Raw genomic sequence first — 25,656 nt, forward strand, 5'->3', positions numbered from 1 at the left:
TGCTGCGCTCCTCACCATCTCAATTGGACCCATCCACTGGTAAACCGAGGCCTGGTCTGATGACTCTCGATTTCAGTTCCTAAGGTCTGATGCTAAGGTTCGACTGTGGTGCAGGCCCCCAAAGCCATGAACCTCAGTTGTCAAGAAGGCACTGTGGAGGTTGGTAGTGGCCCCATAATGGTGTGGTGTCATCCGATCACTGACTGGAAACACACTGAAGCCCAAAAGAAACTGGTACAGGCATGTGTATTCAAATACAGGGATATGTAAACAGGCGGAACACGGCGCTGCGGTCGGCAACGCCTATGTATGACAACAAGTGTCTGGCGCAGTTGTCAGATCGGCTACTGCTCCTACAATGGCAGGTTATCAGGATTTGAGTGAGTCTCAACATGGTGCTACTGCTGGCGCACGAGCGATGGGACACAGCATCTCCGATGTAGCGATGAAGTGGAGATTTTTGTGTACGACCATTCCACGAGTGTACCGTGAACATCAGGCATCCGGTAAAACATCAAATCTCCGACATCGTTGTGGCCAGGAAAGATCCTACAAGAACGGAACCAACTAAGACAGAAGAGAATCTTTCAACGTGACAGAAGTGCAACCCCTCCGCAAATTGCTGCAGATTTCAATGCTGGGCCATCAACAAGTGCAGCGTGAGAACCATTCACGCAAACATCATCGATATGGGCTTTCGGAGCCGAAGGTACACTCGTGTACCCTTGATGACTGCACGACACAAAGCTTTATGCCTCGCCTAAGCATGTCAACTCCTAAATTGGAATGCTGATGGCTGAAAAAAAAAATGTTCAAATGTGTGTCAAATCTTATGGGACTTAACTGCTAAGGTCATCAGTCCCTAAGCTTACATACTACTTAACCTGAATTATCCTAAGGACAAACACACACACCCATGCCCGAGGGAGGACTCGAACCTCCGCCGGGACCAGCCGCACAGTCCATGACTGCAGCGCCTGAGACCGCTCGGGTAATCCCGGGCGGCTTGATGGTTGGAAACGTGTTGCCTGGTCGAACGAGTCTCGTTTCAAATTGTATCGAGCGGATGGACGTGTACGGGTGTGGAGACAACCTCATGAATCCATATACACAGCATGTCAGCATGGGACTGTTCAAGCTGGTACAGGCTCTTAGTGGTGTGTGGATCATGAGCAGTTGGAGTTATATGGGACCCTGATACGCCTAGATACGACTATGACAGCTGACACATACGTAAGCATCTTGTCTGGTCACCTGCATCCATTCATGTCCATTCTTCATTCCGGCGGACTTCGGCAGTTCCAGCAGGACAATGCGACACCCCACACGACCAGAATTACTACACAGTGGCTACAGGAACATGCTTCTGAGTTTTAACATATGCACTGGCCACCAAACTCCCCAGACATGAACATTATTGAGCATATCTGGGATGCTATGCCACGTGCAGTTCAGAAGAGATCTCCACCCCCTCGTACTCTTACGGATTTATAGACAGCCCTGGAGGATTGATGGTGTCAGTTCCCTCCATTACTACTTCAGACGTTAGCTAGTCCACGCCATTTCGTGTTGCGGCACTTCTGCGTGCTCGTAGGGGCCATAGACGATATGAGGCAGGTTCTGACAATACCACCACTTGCAAAGTAGGTTAGAAATCAGATTAATAATGTTGCTCACGCAGCATATGTTCGCTTTATCGGGCAACAACAAAGTTATTGACTGCGGATGGTATCGTCAGAGTGGAAATAATGAAGCCACTGTAACAAAGTCATTAATTTTGGCACTTATCTTGAATGGATTCCCACGTAGATTTCGTCGAAGTTCTTATGGCTCACCTTGTTGATTCTAGGGTGATTCCACTTTGAATGCTAGAAGGTCCAGATCTGTATTTCAGCAATATTTGAAGACTTAACAAATGCGTTTTTCAGGAAATTCTTAATGATCAACCAAGCCCAGATCAGAACAATCGTATGGTAGAAATAATTTTTGACTTGGTGTTCACCATCCACATTTTTATTAAACTTCTTGTAAATTCACATGTACTACTTCTTAATTGTCACATCATCGTCGGCCGGGGTGGCCGAGCGGTTCTAAGCGCTACAGTCTGGAACGCGCGACCGCTGCGGTCGCAGGTTCGAATCCTGCCTCGGGCATGGATGTGTGTGATGTCCTTAGGTTAGTTAGGTTTAAGTAGTTCTAAGTTCTAGAGGACTGATGACCTCAGAAGTTAAGTCCCATAGTGCTCAGAGCCATATGAACCATTTTTTTGCCACATCATCAAGAAAACAGTTTTGTATCAATCTTCATATATTTAATTTCCACTTTAACCAAACACAAGAGTTGACTGTTCTTTTACAAAGCGAAATAACAATTTAACTTCTGCAAAGTGAAACAAAGAATGCTCTGTGCGCATTCGCGCCAAAACGGTTACAGGTAAGTCAAAGATTATGACAGTCTCACAGAAATAAATACACACAAGAACCATATCACTGTAATATATCGTTACATCGGAGTACCTACACATTGATAAAACAAAATGCGAATATTGTCACAAAAATATGTCTGTTACTTCGCAGAAAAGTAGTACGATATTACTGGTATCGAGAACTGGGATTGGAATGCCGTAATGGTCGCGTAAATAATGAACCATTACAAGGTGTACCAGTTTCTTCGGCTCCTCAGTGTAGTTATGTTCGGCTACTTGGAGAGCATTCGCAACCGTTCATGAATGGAATTTTTACGGATGACAATGCGCCGTCTCACCGGTCCACAGTTGTTCGTGAGTGGTTTGATAAACAGTGAGGGCAATTCGAGCGAATGATTTGCCCACACAGATCACCGATTATGGATCCTGTTGAACATTTATCGAACGTAATCGAGAGGTCAGCTCGTGCACAAAATTCCGCGCCGGTGGCACTTTCGCAGTTATGGACAGCAATGGACGCAGCATGGTCAATATTTGTACAAGCCCCTTTCAGCGACTTGTTGCGTCCATGCTATGTAGAGTTGATCCACTGTGGCAGGCAGAAGGAGGTGCGACGCTATGTTAGGAGATATCCCATGACTTTCGTCGTCTCAGTTTAGTGTTGTTGTTGTTATGGTCTTCAGTCCTGAGACTGGTTTGATGCAGCTCTCCATACTACTCTATCCTGTGCAAGTTTCTTCTTCTCCCAGTACCTACTGCAGCCTACGTCCTACTGAATCTCCTTAGTGTATTCATCTCTTGGTCTCCCTCTACGATTTTTACCCTCCACGCTGCCCTCCAATACTAAATTGGTGATCCCTTGATGCCACAGAACATGTCCTACCAACCGATCCCTTCTTCTGGTCAAGTTGTGCCACAAACACCTCTTCTCCCAAATTCTATTCAATACCTCCTCATTAGTTATGTGATCTACCCATCTAATCTTCAGCATTCTTCTGTAGCACCACATTTCGAAAGCTTCTATTCTATTCTTGTCTAAACTATTTATGGTCCACGTTTCACTTCCATACATGGCTACACTCCATACAAATACTTTCAGAAAAGACTTCCTGACACTTAAATCTATACTCAACGTCAACAAATTTCTCTTCTTCAGAAACGCTTTCCTTGCCATTGCCAGTCTACACTTTATATCCTCTCTACTTCGACCATCATCAGTTATTTTGCTGCTCAAATAGCGGAACTCCTTTACTACTTTAAGTGTCTCATTTCCTAATCTAATTCCCTCAGCATCACCCGACTTAATTCGACTACATTCCATTATCCTCGTTTTGTTTTGTTGATGTTCACCTTATATCCTCCTTTCAAGACACTGTCCATTCCGTTCAACTGCTCTTCCAAGTCCTTTGCTGTCTCTGACAGAATTACAATGTCATCGGCGAACCTCAAAGTTTTTATTTCTTCTCCATGAATTTTAATACCTACTCCGAATTTTTCTTTTGTTTCCTTTACTGCTTGCTCAATATACAGATTGAACAACATCGGGGAGAGGCTACAACCCAGTTTTACTCCCTTCCCAACCACTGCTTCTATTTCATGTCCCTCGACTCTTATAACTGCCATCTGGTTCCTGTACAAATTGTAAATAGCCTTTCGCTCCCTGTATTTTACCCCTGCCACCTTCATAATTTGAAAGAGAGTATTCCAGTCAACATTGTCAAAAGCTTTCTCTAAGTCTACAAATGCTAGAAACGTAGGTTTGCCTTGCCTTAAGCTATCTTCTAAAATAAGTCGTAAGGTCAGTATTGCCTCACGTGTTCCAACATTTCTACGGAATCCAAACTGATCTTCCCCGAAGTCCGCTTCTATCAGTTTTTCCATTCGTGTGTAAAGAATTCGCGTTAGTACTTTGCAGCTTTGACTTATTAAACTGATAGTTCGGTAATTTTCACATCTGTCAACATCTCCTTTGTTTGGGATTGGAATTATTATATTCTTCTTGAAGTTTGGGGGTGTTTCTCCTGTCTCATACATCAGTCAGTTTAGTAGGCCTGTATTATGCTATTGGGGACATTGACCTGCGGCTTCCACGGTGTTTGTGATACTACTGAAAGACAGTATGTCAGCTGTGAAGTACGGGAACATTTCTACAGACGACCTGTATTCCTTCAAGCTAGATGTCTTCCCTGATAGCGATGGCGTCTTCCAACATGATAACTACCCGTGTCACAACGCTAGAGTCATCTACAATGGTCTGAAAAAGGAAATAGTGAACGCAGTGTGATATCGTGGGCACCAAATTCGCCTCATTTGAACCCAACACAACATATCTGGGATGCAGTTGGACGCCAGCACTGCACAGACAAAGCATTGATCTGTAATTTTCGCGAATTTCGCGATGTGTGCCTCACATCTCTGGAAACAGTTCATCAAGAGTAGTGACTGGCGTATTGTGACGAGCCAGTTGCTCGGCAACCATTGACCAGACGTTTTTAGTTGGTGAGAGATCTGGAGAATGTGCTGGCATCACAACAACGTTTCACCAGGCAACGCTGGTCAACTGCTGTTTGTGTACGAGAAATCAGTTGGAAACTTTCCTCATGTCAGCACTTTGTAGATGTCGCCACCAGCGCCAGCCTTGTGTGAATGCTCTGAAAAGCTAATCATTTGCATATCACAGCATCTTCTTCCTGTCGGTTAAATTTCGCGTCTGTAGCACGTTATCTTCGTGGTGTACCAATTTTAATGGCCAGTAGTCTAATAGACTATTAGCAATTTACTGACATAGGAATTGGTACTGAACTGTGAAAAAGTGCTGAAGCTTCGTTAAAGTAGCAAATGAAATCTGGATCTTACAAACTCTTTGACTGAAACTTACTTAACTAATTCCCCCCAGCTTAGGCACAAGTTACTTCCTTAATACAATGATAGGACGTGAATGGTATAGAATAAAGCGTTATGAAGTGGATTTACTGTGTGACATCTCTTTCAAAGCATTTAATATTGTGTGTTTATGAAATATTTATTTGTGCGGCGACATAGACTAATAACGGGGCGCAGCATGCGTTTACACTACTGGCCATTAAAATTGCTACACCACGAAGATGACGTGCAACAGACGCGAAATTTAACCGACAGGAAGAAGGTGCTGTGATATGCAAATTATTATTTTTTCAGAGCATTCACACAAGGCTGGCGCCGGTGGCGACACCTACAACGTGCTCACATGAGGAAAGTTTCCAACCGATTTCTCACACACAAACAGCAGTTGACCGGCGTTGCCTGGTGGAACGTTGTTGTGATGCCTCGTGTAACGAGGAGAAATGCGTACCATCACGTTTCCGACTTTGATAAAGGTCGGATTGTAGCCTATCGCAATTGCGGTTTATCGTATCGCGACACTGTTACTCGTGTTAGTCGAGATCCAATGACTGTTACCAGAATCTGGAATCGGTGGGTTCAGGAGGGTAATACGGAACGCCGTGCTGGATCCCAACAGCCTCTTATCACTAGCAGTCGAGATGACAGGCATCTTATCCGCACGGCTGTAACGGATCGTGCAGCCACGTCTCGATCCCTGAGTCAACAGATGGGGACGTTTGACAGACGACAATCATCTGCACGAACAGTTCGACGACGTTTGCAGCAGCACGGACTATCAGCTCGGAGCCCGCGGCTGCGGTTGCCCTTGACGCTGCATCACAGACAGGAGCGCCTGCGATGGTGTACTCGACGACGAACGTGGGTGCACGAATGGCAAAACGTCATTTTTTCGGAAGAAGCCAGTTTCTGTTCACGGCATGGTGATGGTCGCATCCGTGTTTGGCGACATCGCGGTGAACGCACATTGGAAGCGTGTATTCGTCATCGCCATATTGGCATATCACCCGTCGTGATGGTACGGGGTGCCATTGGTTACACGTCTCGGTCACCTCTTGTTCGCATTGACGGCACTTTGAACAGTGGACATTTCAGATGTGTTACGACCCATGGCTCTACTCTTCATTCGATACCTGGGAAACCCTACATTTCAGCAGGATAATGCACGACCGTATGTTCCAGGTCCTGTACGGGCCTTTCTGGATACAGAAAATGTTCGACTGCTGCCCTGGCCAGCACATTCTCCAGATCTCTCACCAAATCAAAACGTCTGGTCAATGGTGGCCGAGCAACTGGCTCGTCACAATACGTCAGTCACTATTCTTGATGAACTGTGGTATCTTGCTGAAGCTGCATTGGCAGCTGTACCTGTACACGCCATCCAAGCTCTGTTTGACTCAATGCCCAGGCGTATCGAGGCCGTTATTGCGGCCAGAGGTGGTTGTTCTGGGTACTGATTTCTCAGGATCTATGCACCTAAATTGCGTGAAAATGTAATCACATGTCAGTTGTAATATAATATATTTGTCCAATGAATACTCGTTTATCATCTGCATTTCTTCTTGGTGTAACAATTTCAATGGCAGTAGTGTATATTCTTTGCCGAGTGAGACAGTTGTTGTACCGATTGGAACTACTAAGCTTACGTAATTTGGAAACTTTAGGGGACAAACTACTGCCGTACATGGACTGTGCCATAATTAGTACAAGGATATCCACTGGTGTGTAACTACGGGAAGCTGTGCTCATACATGTCGGGGAGCATATAATTATTTGTACTGGTCGGTATGATCGATACGCACTCGGCGTGAATACAGTGCAGTAGCACAGATTTTTTTATGTAATGTTCCTCATAATATATATGTACATTCTACCGCTAGTTGGAGCACGAATTTCACCAACGAACATTTCCAATACATCTTACGAGGAGCAGTTACACACTTAAACGGCTAGCTCAGTGAACAACGATTCTGTGGATTACTTGCAAGCTAACTTGCATGGGATACATATAGAAGGCTGTGATATTAATGCATCCAGTGCATGATGCGTTCGTTTTAGATACTTGAAACTTGCCTAAGGCCTTAACTGTACAATTCTACGTCAAACAAAGAAAATCTCAACCAAATGCATTTCAAAATAATTTGAATATCTGTCTCAATAAATATTATATCATTCCCAACAATCTCATCTTCCAATAACACGGGGCGCCCCTCATAGGAGCATCGATGCTTGCGCTACCTAAACGACGAACTTCCGTATTGGACTGGTGTAGCCGTGAAGACGACATGGTTATGTTCCTTTGGCTCTTCCTATCGCCTGACCTAACGCACTGTGACTCTTTCCTTTGCCATCACATAAAATATCGATAATATCTATTAGAAACTCTTGTAATACCGTGTCTAGACGAAATTGTATTTGTTTCCTAACGTTCTAATGAAACTGGGCTGTTTGATATACATCAGAACAACCTTGTGAATGATTTTTATTTTGGAATTCTTAGATTTAATTAAGGAATAGGCAACGGCCTTGCCGCAGTGGCTACACCGGTTCCCGTGAGATCGCCGAAGTTAAGCGCTGTCGGGCGTGGCCGGCACTTGGATGGGTGACCATCCGGGCTGCCACGCGCTGTTGCCATTTTTCGGGGTGCACTCAGCCTCGTGAGGCCAATTGAGGAGCTACTCGACCGAATAGTAGCCGCTCCGGTCAAAGACAACCATCATAACGACTGGGAGAGTGGTGTGCTGACCACACGCCCGTCCTATCCGCATCCTCATCTGAGGATGACACGGCGGTCGGATGGCCCTGATGGGTCACTTGTAGCCTGAAGACGTAGTGCTTTTTTTTTAAATTAAAGAGTAACATTTAGAATCTACAAAATCGGATGAAATGACTTAAAAAAGATGTTTGCCTTCAAGTTGTTTGGGCAGGGACATGACGTCCTACTAGTGAAGAGTCGGCAACACTCAACACAACCAGGAGCACCTCCGAAGATGTCCAACGTAGGTTTGGACGGAACGTCTGGGATAGAAGAGTTCCATGGACCACGACCATACAACCCGGAAGAAACATACGGTCGTGAAAGCCTTCATTGTACGTTTATTTCATATAGTTCAATAATTGTCGCCCTGTATGTACCGAACTTTCAGTTTCTAAATGTCAATCTTTAATTTTTCAATTTTCTAATGGAGTATATTGCAATTGTTGTTTTAGTTTAGATTTCCGATACAGCTGATGATGGGGCTAAGACCTTGAAACCGTGGAAATGTATACAGGGTGTTCCATTGGTCGTGACCGGGCCAAATATCTCACGAAATAAGCGTCAAACGAAAAAACTACAAAGAACGAAACTTGTCTATCTTGAAGGGGGAAACCAGATGGCGCTATGGTTGGCCCGCTAGATGGCGCTGCCATAGGTCAAACGGATATCAACTGCGTTTTTTTAAATAGGAAACCCCATTTTTTTATTACATATTCGTGTAGTAAGTAAAGAAATACGAATGTCTTAGTTGGAAGACTTTTTTCGCTTTGTGATACACGGCGCTGTAACAGTCACAAACATATGGCTCACAATTTTAGGCAAACAGTTGGTAAAAGGTAGGTTTTTTTAAATTAAAATACAGAACGTAGGTACGTTTGAATATTTTATTTCGGTTGTTCCAATGTGATACATGTACCTTTGTGAACTTATCATTTCTGAGAACGCATGCTGTTACAGCGTGATTACCTGCAAATACCACATTAATGCATTAAATGCTCAAAATGATGTCCGTCAACCTCAATGCATTTGGCAATACGTGTAACGACATTCCTCTCAACAGCGAGTAGTTCGTCTTCCGTAATGTTCGCACATGCATTCAGAAAGCGCTGACGCATGTTGTCAGGCGTTGTCAGTGGATCACGATGGCAAATATCCTTCAACTTTCCCCACAGAAAGAAATCCGGGGACGTCAGATCCGGTGAACGTGCGGGCCATGGTATGGTGCTTCGACGACCAATCCACCTGTCATGAAATATGCTATTCAATACCGCTTCAACAGCAAGCGAGCTATGTGCCGGATATCCATCACCTTGGAAGTACATCGCCATTCTGTCATTCAGTGAAACATCTTGTAGTAACATCGGTAGAACATTACGTAGGAAATCAGCATACATTGCACCATTTAGATTGCCATCGACAAAATGGGGATCAATTATCCTTCCTCCCATAATGCCGCACCATACATTAACCCTCCAAAGTCCCTGATGTTCCACTTGTCTTAGCCATCGTGTATTTTCCATTCCCCAGTAGTGCATATTATGCCGGTTAACGTTACCGATTTTGGTGAATGACGCTTCGTCGCTAAATAGAACGCGTCCAAAAAATCTGTCATCGTCTCGTTATTTCTCTTGTGCCCAGTGGCAGAACTGTACACGATGTTCAAAGCCGTCGCCATGCAATTCCTGGTGCACAGAAATACGGTTGGTACGGGTGCAATCGGTGTTGATGTAGCATTTTCAACACCGACGTTTCTGAGATACCCGATTCTCGCGCAGTTTGTCTGCTACTGATGTGCGGATTAGCCGCGATAGCAGCTAAAACACATACATGGACATCATCATTTGTTGCAGGTCGTGGCTGACGTTTCACATGTGGCTGAACACTTTCTGTTTCCTTAAATAACGTAACTATCCGGCGAACGGTCCGGACACTTTGATGATGTCGTCCAGGATACCGAGCAGCATACATAGCACACGCCCTATTGATCACAATAGCCATACAGCAACACGATATCGACCTTTTTCCGCAATTGGTAAACGGTCCATTTTAACACGGGTAATGTACCGCGAAGCAAATACCGTCCGCGCTGGCGGGACGTTACGTACTTATACGTTTGTGCCTATTACAGCGCCATCTATCACAAAGCAAAAAAAGTTGCCCAACTAAAACATTCATATTTCTTAACGTACTACACGAATATGTAATAAAATTGGGGTTCCTATTTTAAAAAACGCTGTTGATATCCATTTGACCTATGGCAGCCCCATGTAGCGGGCCAGCTATAACGCCATCTGGTTTCCACCTTCAAGCTAGACGAGTTTCGCCGGCCGAAATGGCCGAACGGTTGTAGGCGCTTCAGTCTGGAACCGCGCGACCGCTACGTTCGCAGGTTCGAATCGTGCCTCGGGTATGGATGTGTCTGATGTCCTTAGGTTAGTTAGGTTTAAGTAGTTCTAGGTTCTAGGGGACTGATGATCTCAGATGTTAAGTCCTATAGTGCTCAGAGCCATTTGAACCATTTTTTAGACGAGTTTCGCTCTTTGTAGTTTGTTCGTTTGACGCTTATTTCGCGAGATATTTGGCCCGGTCGCTATCAATGGACCACCCTGTATACATTCCTGTCATGTAAGACATACTGTACAATATTTGCGAGTTTGTTAAGCATGAAAATAAAATTTGTTGATACGTCATCACACAACACTTTCTTCATTTCTATTCTCAATTGGAAAGTGCTGAGAAAGAGAGGAATAAGACAGGTTAAGTAGAAGTATTTGCAAGCTATCGAGGAGAGGTTAGATTTCGACAGTTAGGTGGAACTGAAACGAACAGCCAATGACAGTGGGGCGTGGTTGCATTGACAAGGCATTAGGCGCTTAGAATATGTATTTAGTTGCAATATAAAACAATCGACTGAAGAGTAAAAGTAAGCATCCGTGGAGGAAAAGTGCGAATGCCCAACATAAATGCATCCACATGGCGTATGGATTCGGGATTCAACACTAACATAGGACGTTTTGATGCCATTTCAAGTAAACACCAGTACGAGGTTAACCTATTGCTGGAAGGTATAAGTTGTTGATGGCAACAAAAAGCTAAATACCGATTTCCAGCCATTGGACCCTAAACTCAAATTACTGCCTTTAGGGTCGTGTAATATCGCCATAATTACGGTCGACTGTTACGTCCTGTTTATGAGACGTCGGCCATTCTTTATTAGACAACTAATCCTCATTTTTTTCTTTTATCGCGGGCGGAACACTTGGATGCGCGGCCGCGATAAGCTACACTGAAGCACTTTATGGAGCAATAAAGTGTGATCCACGCCGCTCATACAACGCGGCACAGAAAGGCAACACCGGGACTGAAGACTCGTCGACGGAATTTTGAGCCCGAAGAGGGAGAAAAGTAGAGGACTTTGACTTACTTCTCTGCCTACATCCATATTATGCAAACCAAAGCGACGTGCATGGTAGAGGGTAACTCCCATTGGTCCAGTTATCATGATTTCCTCCGGTTCCACTCAAGTATGGAGTGTGAAAAGAATGAGTTTCATAGCATCTGTGCTTCCTGTATTATTCGACACTAGTTCTCACGATCCTTTCGGGAGTGATACGTAGGGAATGGTAGTACACACATCAAAAGAAGTTTTGTATGACTTCGGTTCCCATAACTCCAGAAGATAGAAGTTGACTGTGAATATTGTATCACAGACACAGTCTCTTTGACTCTACAGAGATGTAACTAAACCCGCCCAAACATGTAAACAACCATGCATGAGCAGCGCCTATTAGACGGAGAGGGTTCAACGGCCTATCAGTTCCAGATTCTACCAGGAAGGAGGTACACGGCTCGTGTTGTCTGTAGTTCAACCGGGCCTCGACTGTCAATACCGCGGTTCGATCGTGTCCGCATTATTACTTTGTGCCAGGAAGGGCTCTCAACAAGGGAAGTGTCCAGGCATCTCGGAGTGAACCAAAGGGATGTTGTTCGGAGGAGACGCAGAGAGACAGGTACTGTCGATGACATGCCTCACACAGGCCGCCCAAGGGCTACTACTGCAGTGGATGACCGCTACCTACGGATTGTGGCTCGGAGGAACTCTGACAGCAACGCCACCATGTTGAATGATGCTTTTCGTGCAGCCACAGGACGTCGTGTTACGACTCAAACTGTGCGCAATAGGATGCATGATGCACAACTTCACTCCCAACGTCCATGGCGAGGTCCATCTTTGCAACCACGACACTGTGTAGCGCGGTACAGATGGGCCCGACAACATGCCGAATGGACCGCTCAGGATTGGTATCACGTTCTCTTCACCGATGAGTGTCGCACATGCGTTCAACCACACAATCGTCGGAGACGTGTCTGGAGGGAACCCTGTCAGGCTGTACGCCTTAGACACACTGTCCAGCGAGTGCAGCAAGGTGGATATTCTCTGCTGTTTTAGGCGGGCATCATGTGGGGCCGACATACTTCGCTGGTGGTCATGGAAGGCGCCGTAACGGCTGTACGGCACGTGAATACCATCCTCCGACCAATATTGCGACCCTATTAGCAGCATGTTGGCAACGCATTGGTCTTCATGGACGACAATTCACGCCTCCATCGTTCACATCTTAGTATTCACAGTTTCACCGGGTTTTAGAAGCTCTGCTGCGGTCGCAGTTTCGAATCCTGCCTCGGGCATGGATGTGTGTGATGTCCTTAGGTTAGTTAGGTTTACGTAGTTCTAAGTTCTAGGGGACTGCCGACCACAGCAGTTGAGTCCCATAGTGCTCAGAGCCATTTGAACCATTTTTTTTTAAAAGCTCATGATACACACCTATCTGATCCCACCAAACACAGAGCATTGTCTTCTTGCCGAATCGATCTGGTTTTGCAGTCGATGTTGATGGTTGTCCCGGATAACCTATGATTTTTCCCGTTTAGGTTTCTTAAAATAATCCATTTTTCATCGTCAGTAACAATTCGATGTAAAACTGATTTTCTTTCATGTCTTTGAAGCAAGATTTGACAAATGGTTTTTCGGTTTTCCATCTGTCTTTCATTCAATTCCTGTGGCACCCATTTTGCACACTTTTGGATCTTTCCCATAGCTTTCAAACGGTCAGAAACTGTTTGTTGTGCAACATTTAGCATTCCTGCCTTTTGCCTCTGACTCAAACTATCATCTTCATCCAATATTGCTTGCAATTTGGCGTCTTCGGACTTTTTTGGAGGTCTTCCACGTTCTTCATCTCTGACATCAAAATCATTATTTCTAAACCGTTGAAACCATCTTTTGCATGTTGCTTGTGATAGAGCACGATCACCATATGCCTCGACAAGCATTCGATGCGACTGCAGCACTTTTTTTTCAAATGAAAACGAAAAAATTAATGCTTTCCGCAAATCCTCATTTTCTGGTACAAAATTCGACATTGTTAACACGATGAAAACATACGATGTTGTTCGTTCCATGACTTGATGTATACTAAATATCTTTGACAGATGTCATACCAACCAAACAAAAAAAAATTAAGGCTCGTTCACAACAAATGTTCCCTATCGACACATTTGTATCTTAACGTTCATTTACAGTTTTACTACATTTGGTTGACGGTCGTCTATACAAACGCCGTCATCGAGATCAATGGCGACTCGAAACGTGCAGCGCGCCACGCAGGCAGGCTGGTGTGAGCAGTATTATGCTATGGGAGACGGCATTCTCTTGCGCGTGCTTGGGACCTGCGGTACTAATCGAAGACATGTGGACAGCTGCGAACTACCTGCATACCTTCATACTTGATGTCTTCCCCGACGGCGATGTCATGTTTCAGCAGTATAACTGTCCGTGTCTCGGCGCCAGAACCATTCAACAGTGGTTTCACGAGCATTACAGTGAACTCACGTTGATGTCTCGGCGACCAAAATCGCCTGATGCAAATCCTGTGGCACCCATCTGGGTCGTTATCGGGCGCCAACACAGCGTACGCCTACGCGAATTACATGACCTACACAACTACTGCCACATTCCTGCACAACCCTACCGACAAACTCTCGAATACCTGATACGCAGAATCAGTGATGTATTTCATTCCAAAGACGCACAAACTATTAAGCACGTGGCCATAATGTTTAAGCTCACCAGCGTAAGTTTTGCAGCTATCATACTGACGGTACGGATGTATATCCAGCTCGAGTACTTTTTCAGTTTCCTTCCACAGTAGTACAACTTTATATGCCAACTAGCTCCGCAGATGACGAAGAGATTGATGAAAAGTATGATAAGATAAAAGAAATTATTCAGGTAGTGAAGGCAGATGAAAATTTAATACTCATGGGTGACTGGAACTCGACAGTAGGAAAAGGAAGAGAAGGAAAAGTAGTAGGTGAATATGGGATGGGAGTAAGGAATGAAATAGGAAGCCGCCTGGTAGAATTTTGCACAGAGCATAACTTAATTATAGTTAACAATTGGTTCAAGAATCAAGCCAGAGATTCAGGAACCAGGTTTTAAATTGTAAGACATTTCCAGGGCCAAATGTGGACTCTGACCACAATCTATTGGTTATGAACTGTAGATTAAAACTGAAGAAACTGGCCGGCCGCGGTGGTCTCGCGGTTCTAGGCGCGCAGTCCGAAACCGCGCGACTGCTACGGTCGCAGGTTCGAATCCTGCCTCGGGCATGGATGTGTGTGATGTCCTTAGGTTAGTTAGGTTTAACTAGTTCTAAGTTCTAGAGGACTGATGACCTAAGATGTTAAGTCCCATAATGCTCAGAGCCATTTTTGAAGAAACTGCAAAAGGGTGGGAATTTAAGGAGATGGGGCCTCGATAAACTGAAAGAACCAGAGGTTGTACAGAGTTTCAGGGAGAGCATAAGGGAACAATAGACAGGAATGGGCGAAAGAAATACAGTAGAAGAAGAATGGGTAGCTTTGAGGAATGAAATAGTGAAGGCAGCAGAGGATCAAGTAGGTAAAAAGACGAGAGCTACTAGAAATCCTTGGGTAGCAGAAGAGGTATTGAATTTAATAAATGAAAGGAGGAAATACAAAAATGCAGTAAATGAAGCAGGCAAAAAGGAATACAAACGTCTCACAAATGAGATCGACAGGAAATGCAAAATGGCTAAGCAGGGATGGCTAGAGGACAAATGCAAGGCTGTAGAGGCGCATACCACTAGGGGTAAGATAGATACTGCCTACAGGAAAATTAAATAAAAGAGAACCACTTGCATGAATTTCAAGAGCTCAGATGGAAACCCAGTTCTAAGCAAAGAAGGGACAGCAGAAAGGTGGAAGGAGTATATAGAGGGTCTATACAAGGGCGATGTACTTGAGGACAATATTATGGAAATGGAAGAGGATGTAGATGAAGATGAAATGGGAGATACGATACTGCGTGAAGAGAGTGACAGAGCACTGAAAGACCTGAGTCGAAACAAGGCCCCGGGAGTAGACAAAATTCCATTAGAACTACTGACAGCCTTGGGAGAGCCAGGCCTAACAAAACTCTACCACCTGGTGAGCAAGATGTATGAGACAGGCGAACTACCCTCAGACTTCAAGAAGAATATAATAATTCCAATCCCAAAGAAAGCAGGTGTTGACAGATGTGAAAATTACCGAACTATCATTTTAATAAGTCACAGCTGCAAAATAGTAACGCAAATTCTTTACAGACGAATGGAAAAACGGGTAGAAGCCGACCTCGGGGAAGATCAGTTAGGATTCTGTAGAAATGTTGGAACACGTGAGGCAATACTGACCCTACGACTTATCTTAGAAAAAAGATCAAGGAAAGGCAAACCTACGTTTCTAGCATTTGTAGACTTAGAGAAAGCTTTTGACACTGTTGACTGGAATACTCTCTTTCATATTCTGAAGATGGTAGGGGTAAATAGAGGGAGCGAAAGGCTATTTACAATTCGTACAGAAACCAGATGGCAGTTATAAGGGTCGAGGGACATGAAAGGGAAGCAGTAATTGGGAAGGGAGTGAGACAGGGGTGTAGCCTGTCCAGATGTTATTCAATCTGTATATTGAGCAAGCAGTAAAGGAAACAAAAAAGAAGTTCGGAGTAGGCATTAAAATCCATGGAAGAGAAATAAAAACTTTGAGGTTCGGCGATGACATTGTAATTCTGTCAGAGACAGCAAAGGACGTGCAAGAGCAGTTGAATGGAGTGGACAGTGTCTTGAAAGGAGGGTATAAGATGAACATCAACAAAAGCAAAACGAGGATAATGGAATGTAGTCGAATTAAGTCGGGTGATGCTGAGCGAATATAATAATTCCAATCCCAAAGAAAGCAGGTGTTGACAGATGTGAAAATTACCGAACTATCAGTTTAATAAGTCACAGCTGCAAAATACTAACGAGAATTCTTTACAGACGAATGGAAAAACTGGTACAAGCCGACCTCGGGGAAGATCAGTTTGGATTCCGTAGAAATAGATGATTAACTGAAAACCTCACCTGCCGACAGCTGTTGTTGATGTACCTCGCTGTGGACAGCTGTTAGTTAAAGGCTACCCAGCCATTACCCTTCGTCTGTACGAATGCGCACAGGTTGCCCAAACTCTTACGGAAATCGCCAAAGCGTGCGCGAGTAATGAGTGAATGGGCAAATTTCTATAAGGTACATTACACATGTAGAATTGTGGACAGTTTGAGTCTCACGGGAGGCATGCAAGGGATAAGTCCCTGCAGTCGCGATATTCATCTGTGTCTCAGATGGATAGAGCGTCTGCCATGTAAGCAGGAGATCGTGGATTCGAGTCCCGGTCGGGGCACACATTTTCAGCTGTCCACATCGAGGTATATCAACAACACCTGTCGCCAGCTGAGGTTTTCAGTTAGTCATAATTTATTCCCGGGAAAAGCTGCACGGTCATCAACAGTAACTGTTCTCTCGAGCATAAGTTACTGTCTTCGTATATATTCCGTAGAAATGCTGGAACACGTGAGGCAATACTGACCCTACGACTTACCTAAGATAATAGATTAAGGAAAGGTAAACCTACGTCTCTAGCATTTGTAGACTTAGAGAAAGCTTTTCACAATGTTGACTGGAAAACTCTCTTTCAAATTCTGAAGGTGGCAGGGGTAAAATACAGGGAGCGAAAGGCTATTTACAATTTGTACGAAATCAGATGGCAGTTATAAGAGTCGAGGGGTATGAAAGGGAAGCAGTGGTTGGGAAGGGAGTAAGACAGGGTTGTAGCCTATCCCCGATGTTATTCATTTTGTATATTGAGCAAGCAGTAAAGGAAACAAAAGAAAAATTCGGAGTAGGTATTAAAATCCATGGAGAAGAAATAAAAACTTTGAGGCTTGCTGATGACATTGTAATTCTGTCAGAGACAGCAATGGACCTGGAAGAGCAGTTGAACGGAATGGACAGTGTCTTGAAAGGAGGGTATAACATGAACATCAACAAAAGCAAAACGAGAATAATGGAATATAGTCTAATTAAATCGGCTGATGCTGAGGGAATTAGATTAGGAAATGAGACACTTAAAGTAGTAAAGGAGTTTTGCTATTTGGGGAGCAAAATAATTGATGATGGTCGAAGTAGAGAGGATATAAAATGTAGACTGGCAATGGCAAGGAAAGCGTTTCTGAAGAAAAATTTGTTAACATTGAGTATAGATTTAAGTCCCAGGAAGTCGTTTCTAAAAAGTATTTGTATGGAGCGTAGCCATGTATGGAAGCGAAACTTGGACGATAAATATTTTGGACAAGAAGAGAATAGAAGCTTTCGAAATGTGGTGCTACAGAAGAATGCTGAAGATTAGATGGGTAGATCACATAACTAATGAGGAGATATTGAATAGAATTGGAGAGTAGAGAAGTTTGTGGCACAACGTGACAAGAAGAATGGATCGGTTCGCAGGACATGTTCTGAGGCATCAAGGGATCACAAATTTAGTATTGGAGGGAAGTGTGGAGGGTAAAAATCGTAGAGGGAGACTAAGAGATGAATACACTAAACAGATTCAGAAGGATGTAAGCTCCAGTAGGTACTGGGAGATGAAGAGGCTTGCACAGGATAGAGTAGCATGGAGAGCTACAACAGACCAGTCTCTGGACTGAAGACCACCACAACAACAGTACAGAATATCAATAAATAATACATCTCTTGCAAAATTATTCAAAAACTGTCATTTTCGGTGTAGTAATCGCATTAGTATACCTATCATTACAGCAAAACATATTCTAATATATTTTCTGCTATTAGTTCATGGTTAAAATGCTCGATTTGGACAACATTCGCTCGATTCGTGAGTGATCAGACACGTTAGAATCAAATTTTTGTAAATGAATGAAAAAGAAGAATCTACAGCGTAAAAATGATCTCAGCTAAATGTGCTCCACTATGCCAACCCTGTTCAAATTTGCACTAAGAGAATTCGAAAAACCCCCAACTTGCTAAAGACTAAAACAGAAACTGCCTCGAGGGAAGGTATCATAAAAAGACATTCTTTAATACTGCAATACTTTAGTGCACCTGCTTTTCAGCAGTGATGAAATACGCGCAGATCGCATCGAAGTTGATCGAGACTTTTTGAACGCAAACGAATACTGTTTTCGAGTACCGTTTCTGAAAAATCAGCGTGCCATCAAGGTTGTACCCTTCATTAGATGTGCGTCGTGCTCGACGAATGTGAGTTTCGATAGCTTCTACAATAAATACCACGCGGAGTTGTGTTCTATAGCATAGCAAGAAGTAGCGACTAACACTGTGATGCAGTCTCTCCTGTAACAAACGGAACTCACATTGGAGGAAAGTTTGCTGTAACGAAATTACTATGGCGACATTGAAAATCTTTAAATAATATTTCTCAGCTCAGCAGGCACATTATGACCATCTATCTAGCCAACAGCCAGAGTGTCTAGCTTTCGCATGGATAACAGCGGCAACGTTTCGTGGAATGGTAGCTATGAGGCCTAGGTAGATCTCTGGAGGGAGTTGCCACCCCATCTGTACACATACTAGGGTCACTCCGAAAGAAATGCACACTATTTTTTTTTTAAATCCATCGTTTATCCCACCTGTTTGAAAGTTTTACAGTGTGTAGATACATCCTTTAGGAACAATATTTTCATTTCTCCACATAATTTTCATCCCCCACAACTGCCTTACGCCATCTTGGAACTAGCGCCTGTATACCCGCACGGTAAAATTCTGGACCAACCTGTTGGAGCCACTGTTTGGCAGCGTGCACAAGGGAGTCATCATCTTCAAACCTCGTTCCACGAAGAGAGTCTTTCAGTTTCCCAAAGAGATGATAGTCACACGGAGCCAGGTCAGGACTGTAAGGCGGGTGTTTCAGTGTTGTCCACCCGAGTTTTGTGATCGCTTCCACGGTTTTTTTTACTGACATGTGGCCGTGCATTGTCGTGCAACAGCAAAACATCCTGCTTTTGCCGATGTGGTCGAACACGACTCAGTCGAGCTTGAAGTTTCTTCAGTGTCGTCACATATGCATCAGAATTTATGGTGGTTCCACTTGGCACGATGTCCACAAGCAAGGGTTCTTTGGAATCGAAAAACACCGTAGCCGTAACTTTTCTAACAGAAGGTGTGGTTTTGAATTTTTTTTTTCCTTGGATGAATTTGCATGATACCACTCCACTGATTGCCTCTTCGTCTCTGGTGAGAAATGATGGAGCCATGTTTCATCACCTGTCACAATTCTTCCAAGAAGTTCATCTCCACCATTCTTGTACTGTTCCAAAAGTTCGCTGCATACCGTTTTTCTTGTTTCTTTGTGAGCCACTGTCAACATCCTGGGAACCAACCTGACACAAACATTTAACGCCAACACTTTCAGTATTCTGCAAACACTTCCTTCCCCTAAACCAACGTCGCGTGACAATTCGTTCACTGTGATGCGTCTGTCAGCAGTCACCAATTCGTTAACTCTCTGCACATTGTGTGGAGTGTGTGCAGTACGAGGCCTGCCGCTGCGAGGACAATCCTCAATATTGCCGTGCCCGCTTTCGTCACGTAACCTGCTCGCCCACCGACTAACTGTACTGCGATCGACAGCAGCATCTCCGAACACCTTTTTCAACCTCTTGTGGATGTTTACCACTGTCTCGTTTTCACAGCACAGGAATTCTATGATAGCACGTTGCTTCTGACGAACGTCAAGTGTAGCAGCCATTTTGAAGGCATGATGTGACGGCGCCACTCACGGGAACAGGTTGAACTAAGTTTGAAAACAAGCGGGAAGGATGTACCCACACACTGTAAAACTTTCACACATGCAGAATGAAAACTGTATTTTCACAAAAATAGTGTGCATTTCTTTTGGAGTGACCCTCGTAAGTCACCCCCAATTCCGGGGAGAGGGGCGATAAAGTGTTGACACGACATTCAATCGCGTCCCAGATGTGTCCGATCGGCTTCAGTTGTGACGAGTCGACGAACCAGCACATCAATTGGAACTCGCCACTGTGTTCCTCGAATCACTCCATCACACTCCTGGCTTTGTGATATGGCACATTGTCTTGTTGAAAAATGCCACTGCCGTCCAGAAACATAATCGCAACAAAGGGGCTGTACGTGGTTTGGAACCAGTGTACGAGACTCCTTGGCCGTATTGGTGGTGCCTAAGACAGCAAGGACGATTATGATGTATATGTTGAAATGCGAAAAGAATATAAATTTCGAATAATGTTATTGTTTTTTAAGAGAAGAAGGTTGAGGTAAGACTGCAGCTCTGTACAGCTAGTTTGTCAGAATGATTATTGTCAGCTAGTTACCTTTGTTCACCTGCTCAGAGCTGAGAGAAAGACCACCGCACTTCCCTACGTCAAGCATTAACATATCAACTCAGTAAGCTGTTTGGTTTTTATAAAAAATCTCTGTTAAGATTCTACCCTTTTTAAATGATTGTTCCCTTTGTTAAGCCAGTATTGTTAAGACTAATGTTATGTGTGAAGATCAGGTGAAATTTTGCTAGGCCTTTCTGAACACATACTTCATTCTAAAATAGTTGTTTTGGAATATCATTTTATATAAATAGTTACTCACCCAGTCCCACTGTTTAAAGAAGATTTATCGTTTCATATTATTATATCGCACCATATGGTGTGCAACAGTTTGAATATTCCAGAATGAAATTTTCACTCTGCAGCGGAGTGTGCGCTGTTATGAAACTTCCTGGCAGATTAGAACTGTGTGCCGGGCCGAGACTCGAACTCGGGACCTTTGCCTTTCGTGGGCATGTACTCTAGCAACTGAGCTACCCAAGCACGACTCACGCTCCGTCCTTACAGCTTTACTTCCGCCATTACCTCGTCTGCTACTTTCCAAACTTCACAGAAGATCTGCGAAATCTTGCAGAACTAGCACTCCTGGAAGAAAGGATATTGCGGAGACATGGCTTAGTCACAGCATGGAGGATATTTCTAGAATGAAATTTTCTCTCTGCAGCGTAGTGTGCGCTGATATCCTTTCTCCCAGGAGTGCTAGTTCTGCAAGGTTCGCAGGAGAGCTTCTGTAAAGTTTGGAAGGTAGGAGACGAGGTACTGGCAGAAGTAAAGCTGTGAGGACGGGGCGTGAGTCGTGCTTCGGTAGCTCAGATGGTAGAGCACTTGCACGCGAAAGGCAAAGGTCCCGAGTTCGAGTCTCGGTCGGGCACACAGTTTTAATCTGCCAGAAAGTTTCAGTTTGAATATTGTTTGGAAGGTTTATTTAAAAAACAGAAATCTAGCTTAGCCTGCTTGCTGTTTCCTGTTGTGCTTTCGAGAAATCTGCAACAATTTTGCAAAACGCGAGGTAAGTGCAAGTTTTGATTAGGGCCAGATAATTGTTTCACTTCAAATGCGCATTTAATATAAAGAGAAGCTGTATTCATACCAGTTATAGTTCAGTCAAATTAGGTTCCGTTTCGGCACAGATTAGCATACGAATTTACGAGGATGAGTCAAATGAAAACCTTAAATTTGTAATAGCAAATCGAAATTTCGCGCCGTTATCCTGTAAGTTGGTAAGTGTGCTACAAACAGCGTGCAGAATGGCCTGTAGGTGGCAGCACAGTGCAGATGCACACATACCGTCGCAGTATCAGTATAAAGATGGTCGACACACTTGAGACCTGCACCATGGAACAACACCGTACTGTTATTCGGTTTTTGCGTAGTGAAGGTGTGAAAACGATTGAAATTCATCGACGGATGAAGGTTCAGTACGGTGATTCATGTTTGTCACAGCAACAAGACTACGAATGGAGTAGGCTCAAATGGCTCTGAGCACTATGGGACTTAACTTCTGAGGTCATCAGTCCCCTAGAACTTAGAACTACTTAAACCTAACTAACCTAAGGACACCACACACATCCATGCCCGACGCAGGATTCGAACCTGCGACCATAGCGGTCGCGCGGTTCCGGACTGAAGCGCCTAGAACCGCTCGGCCACTCAGGCCGGCAATGGAGTAGGAAGTTCGCAAATGGTGTGCCTTCAGTGGAAGATGCTCCTCGTCCAGGTCAGGCACAACGAGTTGTGACTCCACAGAACATTGCAGCAGTTGAAGCCATAGTGAAGGAAAACCGCCGAATGACACTCAATGAAATTGTAGCATGTTTACAGATCAGTCAGGGTCAGCACACCACATTGTGCATGATGTGCTCCAGTTCCAAAAAGTGTCTGCAAGATGGGTGCCACGGCAGCTGACTCCTGAAATGAGAGAACGACGTGTTGATGCTTATGAAGAACTTCTTCGGCGCTTTGAACGAGGAAGTGATGGCTTCCTTGCAAGAATCGTTACTGGGAACGAAACATGGCTTCACTTCCACCAACCGCAAACGAAGAGAGCGAGCAAAGAATGTCGCCATTCCCGTCATCACCAAAACCAAAGAAGTTTCGAACAGAACTATCAGTTGGGAAGGTTATGCTGACTCTCTTTTGGGACGTAAAAGGCGTCACTTTGGAGCATTACATGCCTAGAGGGACCACTGTCACCAGTGCATCATACACACATCTCCTAAAAAAATCATCTGTGGCCTGCAATCAAATCAAAGCGACGTGGATTGCCGTCAGCAGGTGTCCTTTTGCAACACGACAATGCAAGGCCCCACACTGCCCGTACGACAGTTGCAACAACCACAGACCTGCATTTTCAATGTCTTCGTCATCCACCATACTCACCAGACCTTGCCCCAAGTGATTTCCATATGTTTGGACCACTCAAAGACGCAATGGGAGGAAAGAAGTTCCGTTCTGATGAAGAGGTACGCCACGCGGTGCATGAGTGGTTGCACGGACTACTAAAAGAATTTTTTTATAAAATAATTTGTGCACTTTGTAAGCGCTAGAGGACTTGCATTGAGCGTGGGGGAGATTATGATCAAAACCGATACAGCTTTGTACCACTTCTGCACACTAAATAATATTTAAAAAATATTTAAGGTTTTCATTTGACTCAGACAGATAGTGGGGGGCGTACGATTTCCGTCTTCTGACTGCTTTGTTGCGGCCGGTCATAAATTCCTCTCTAATGCTAAACTCTCCATCTCTGGGTAGCACATGCGCCCCTACGTACTTAATTCCAATCTCTGCCTTTCTCTACAGTCTTTATCCTCTACACTTGCCTCTAATTCATTGGAACTTTTTTCCTCGTGCGTTAACACATGACCTATGATCCTGACCTTCCTTCTTGTCAATATCTCGCACATATTTTTAATCTCACCAATCCTGTGCTCAAGTTTCGTATTTCTTATCTGATCAGTCCACTTAAATTTCAACATTTGCACCACACCTCAGACGCTTCGATTATCTTCTTTTCCGGTTTTCCCACAGTCCATGTTCCAATGCCAAAGAGTGCTGTGCTCCAGGCGTACATGATGGGGGCAAAGAAAAGTGGCCCAGACGAATGGATACGACTGGACGTGAATGTATGCATATAACCACACCCCGTGTCGCGCACACCACGTGACCCACACCAGTTCAGAGCGTGCTGCGGGCTGCGTCAGTGTGAGTGGAGCAGCGCAAAGGGAACGGAAGAGAGTATTCACAGTGGAGCAGCGGGGGTTCGTTGTGGAAAGTTGCGTGACGACAAAGGTGAGGTTAGTTGTTCCCTGAGAAGTTTAGTCGTGTCAAAGCGCCGGCAACGCTTAGTCCTAAAATTGTGTCAGCCCGGACCTGTTTTGAATAAGTCAAAAAACATTCCGAAACGTGCCTGCAAACCAGAAAATGAGGCTGCAGTTAACCAGAGAATGCTTCAGTGTCCGACCAAATCAACTCGATGCCTTTCGTCAGTGTGGCGTGCGTACTGTAAGACCTTCGGTACACACACCATCAGATTATCTGACTTGTCGCTCTAACGAAGTAGGTTGTAACGTTGTTGCTTTATTTTGTGGTGTAAGCGGTGCTGACAGACAATAAAAGCGGGTTAAAAGCTGTGAGCTACGTGGGGAAGTTAACCTTGCATTACTGCGCAGCTGTTTCACCAGGTATCCAGTCTAGCTTACCAAATTCCCAACCACACTAACATTAATTATAATCTTTTAATAGTCATACGACAACCGGTGATTATATATATATAAAAGAGAATTTAAATAAAAAGAAATAAATCAGTTTATATTTGGAAATTTATTTTAACATTGATCATTGAAATTTCAGCATATTAAACTTGAGTCGTAACTAAGCTGGTGCCTTATTTAGGATTGTGAAAATGTGAGATTGTAATCTTACGGAACACATCAAATATGGAGCCAAGATTGGGAGACAGCATACAACACTGCATTCGTAAAATAACACACGAAGAACGTTGAAACATATGCAAGAGGAAATTAACCACAACCAACCGATTCAATTTTCACCCAAAGAAGTTACGTTCGTAGCACAATCCTTTCCGTCATGAAATTACCACACACTGGTATACTAAATTCATACTAACTCTCTGTGAAATGTTCCCGAAAAGAATAGCTGAGGGCTACTTTGATGATTACACCACATGCTTCACGTGGTCAACTTGGTTTACACAAAGCGTGTAACTCCACAATAATTTTTTATAATTAAAATAAATTAGATCGAAAAGCAATTTACAAAAGAAAAACCTCGAACTGGTTACTATCGTCTTACTATTAACCTGATGGGTCAAACAATTATATAAGCGCGTGGTACTGGTCTGACAAAGTACACCCCACGTGGGTTGAACATAAAGAAAAGTTGCTATATTGAAAAATATTGTCAAGACGAGACGTTATAACCTCACGCACATTCACATTGAAGATTGATGATGCTAGTTAGAGTTACTGATCAACACGTGGTTCCACTTTACTCATAAAGTAGTGACAAAGCAACTACTGGAATATATTCTGAGCATCACACTCGAATTACACTGTGTTGCAATTTAAGATAACATAAGATATTTTAGAGCTAAACCTGAAGTAAAGGCGATTAAATTTTCAGTTAGGCTGAACTTAAGAATCCGTATGAGACTGTGTAACATGAATTACATATAAACTGTGTTTTAAAGTGTAGTAGTGTGACAGATCGTTCTTGTTTATGTGTAATAGTAACACATTCCACTACTCAGTCTCCTACCAGATAGTCAGAAACGCCACAGTAAATTTAGAAGAGGAATT

General features: G+C 43.9%; 1 long non-coding RNA gene and 1 pseudogene across 1 annotated transcript in view; one reads left to right on the top strand and one right to left on the bottom strand.

Moving 5' to 3' along the window:
• Positions 1-25,656, bottom strand: part of LOC126427067 (uncharacterized) — a 546,217-nt gene that overhangs the window by 295,721 nt on the left and 224,840 nt on the right. The window lies entirely within an intron of this gene.
• On the top strand, positions 7,822-7,939 carry LOC126427468 (5S ribosomal RNA; annotated as a pseudogene).

This window comes from Schistocerca serialis, chromosome 11 (genome assembly GCF_023864345.2).
Source record: "Schistocerca serialis cubense isolate TAMUIC-IGC-003099 chromosome 11, iqSchSeri2.2, whole genome shotgun sequence".
Lineage (NCBI taxonomy): Eukaryota > Metazoa > Arthropoda > Insecta > Orthoptera > Acrididae > Schistocerca > Schistocerca serialis.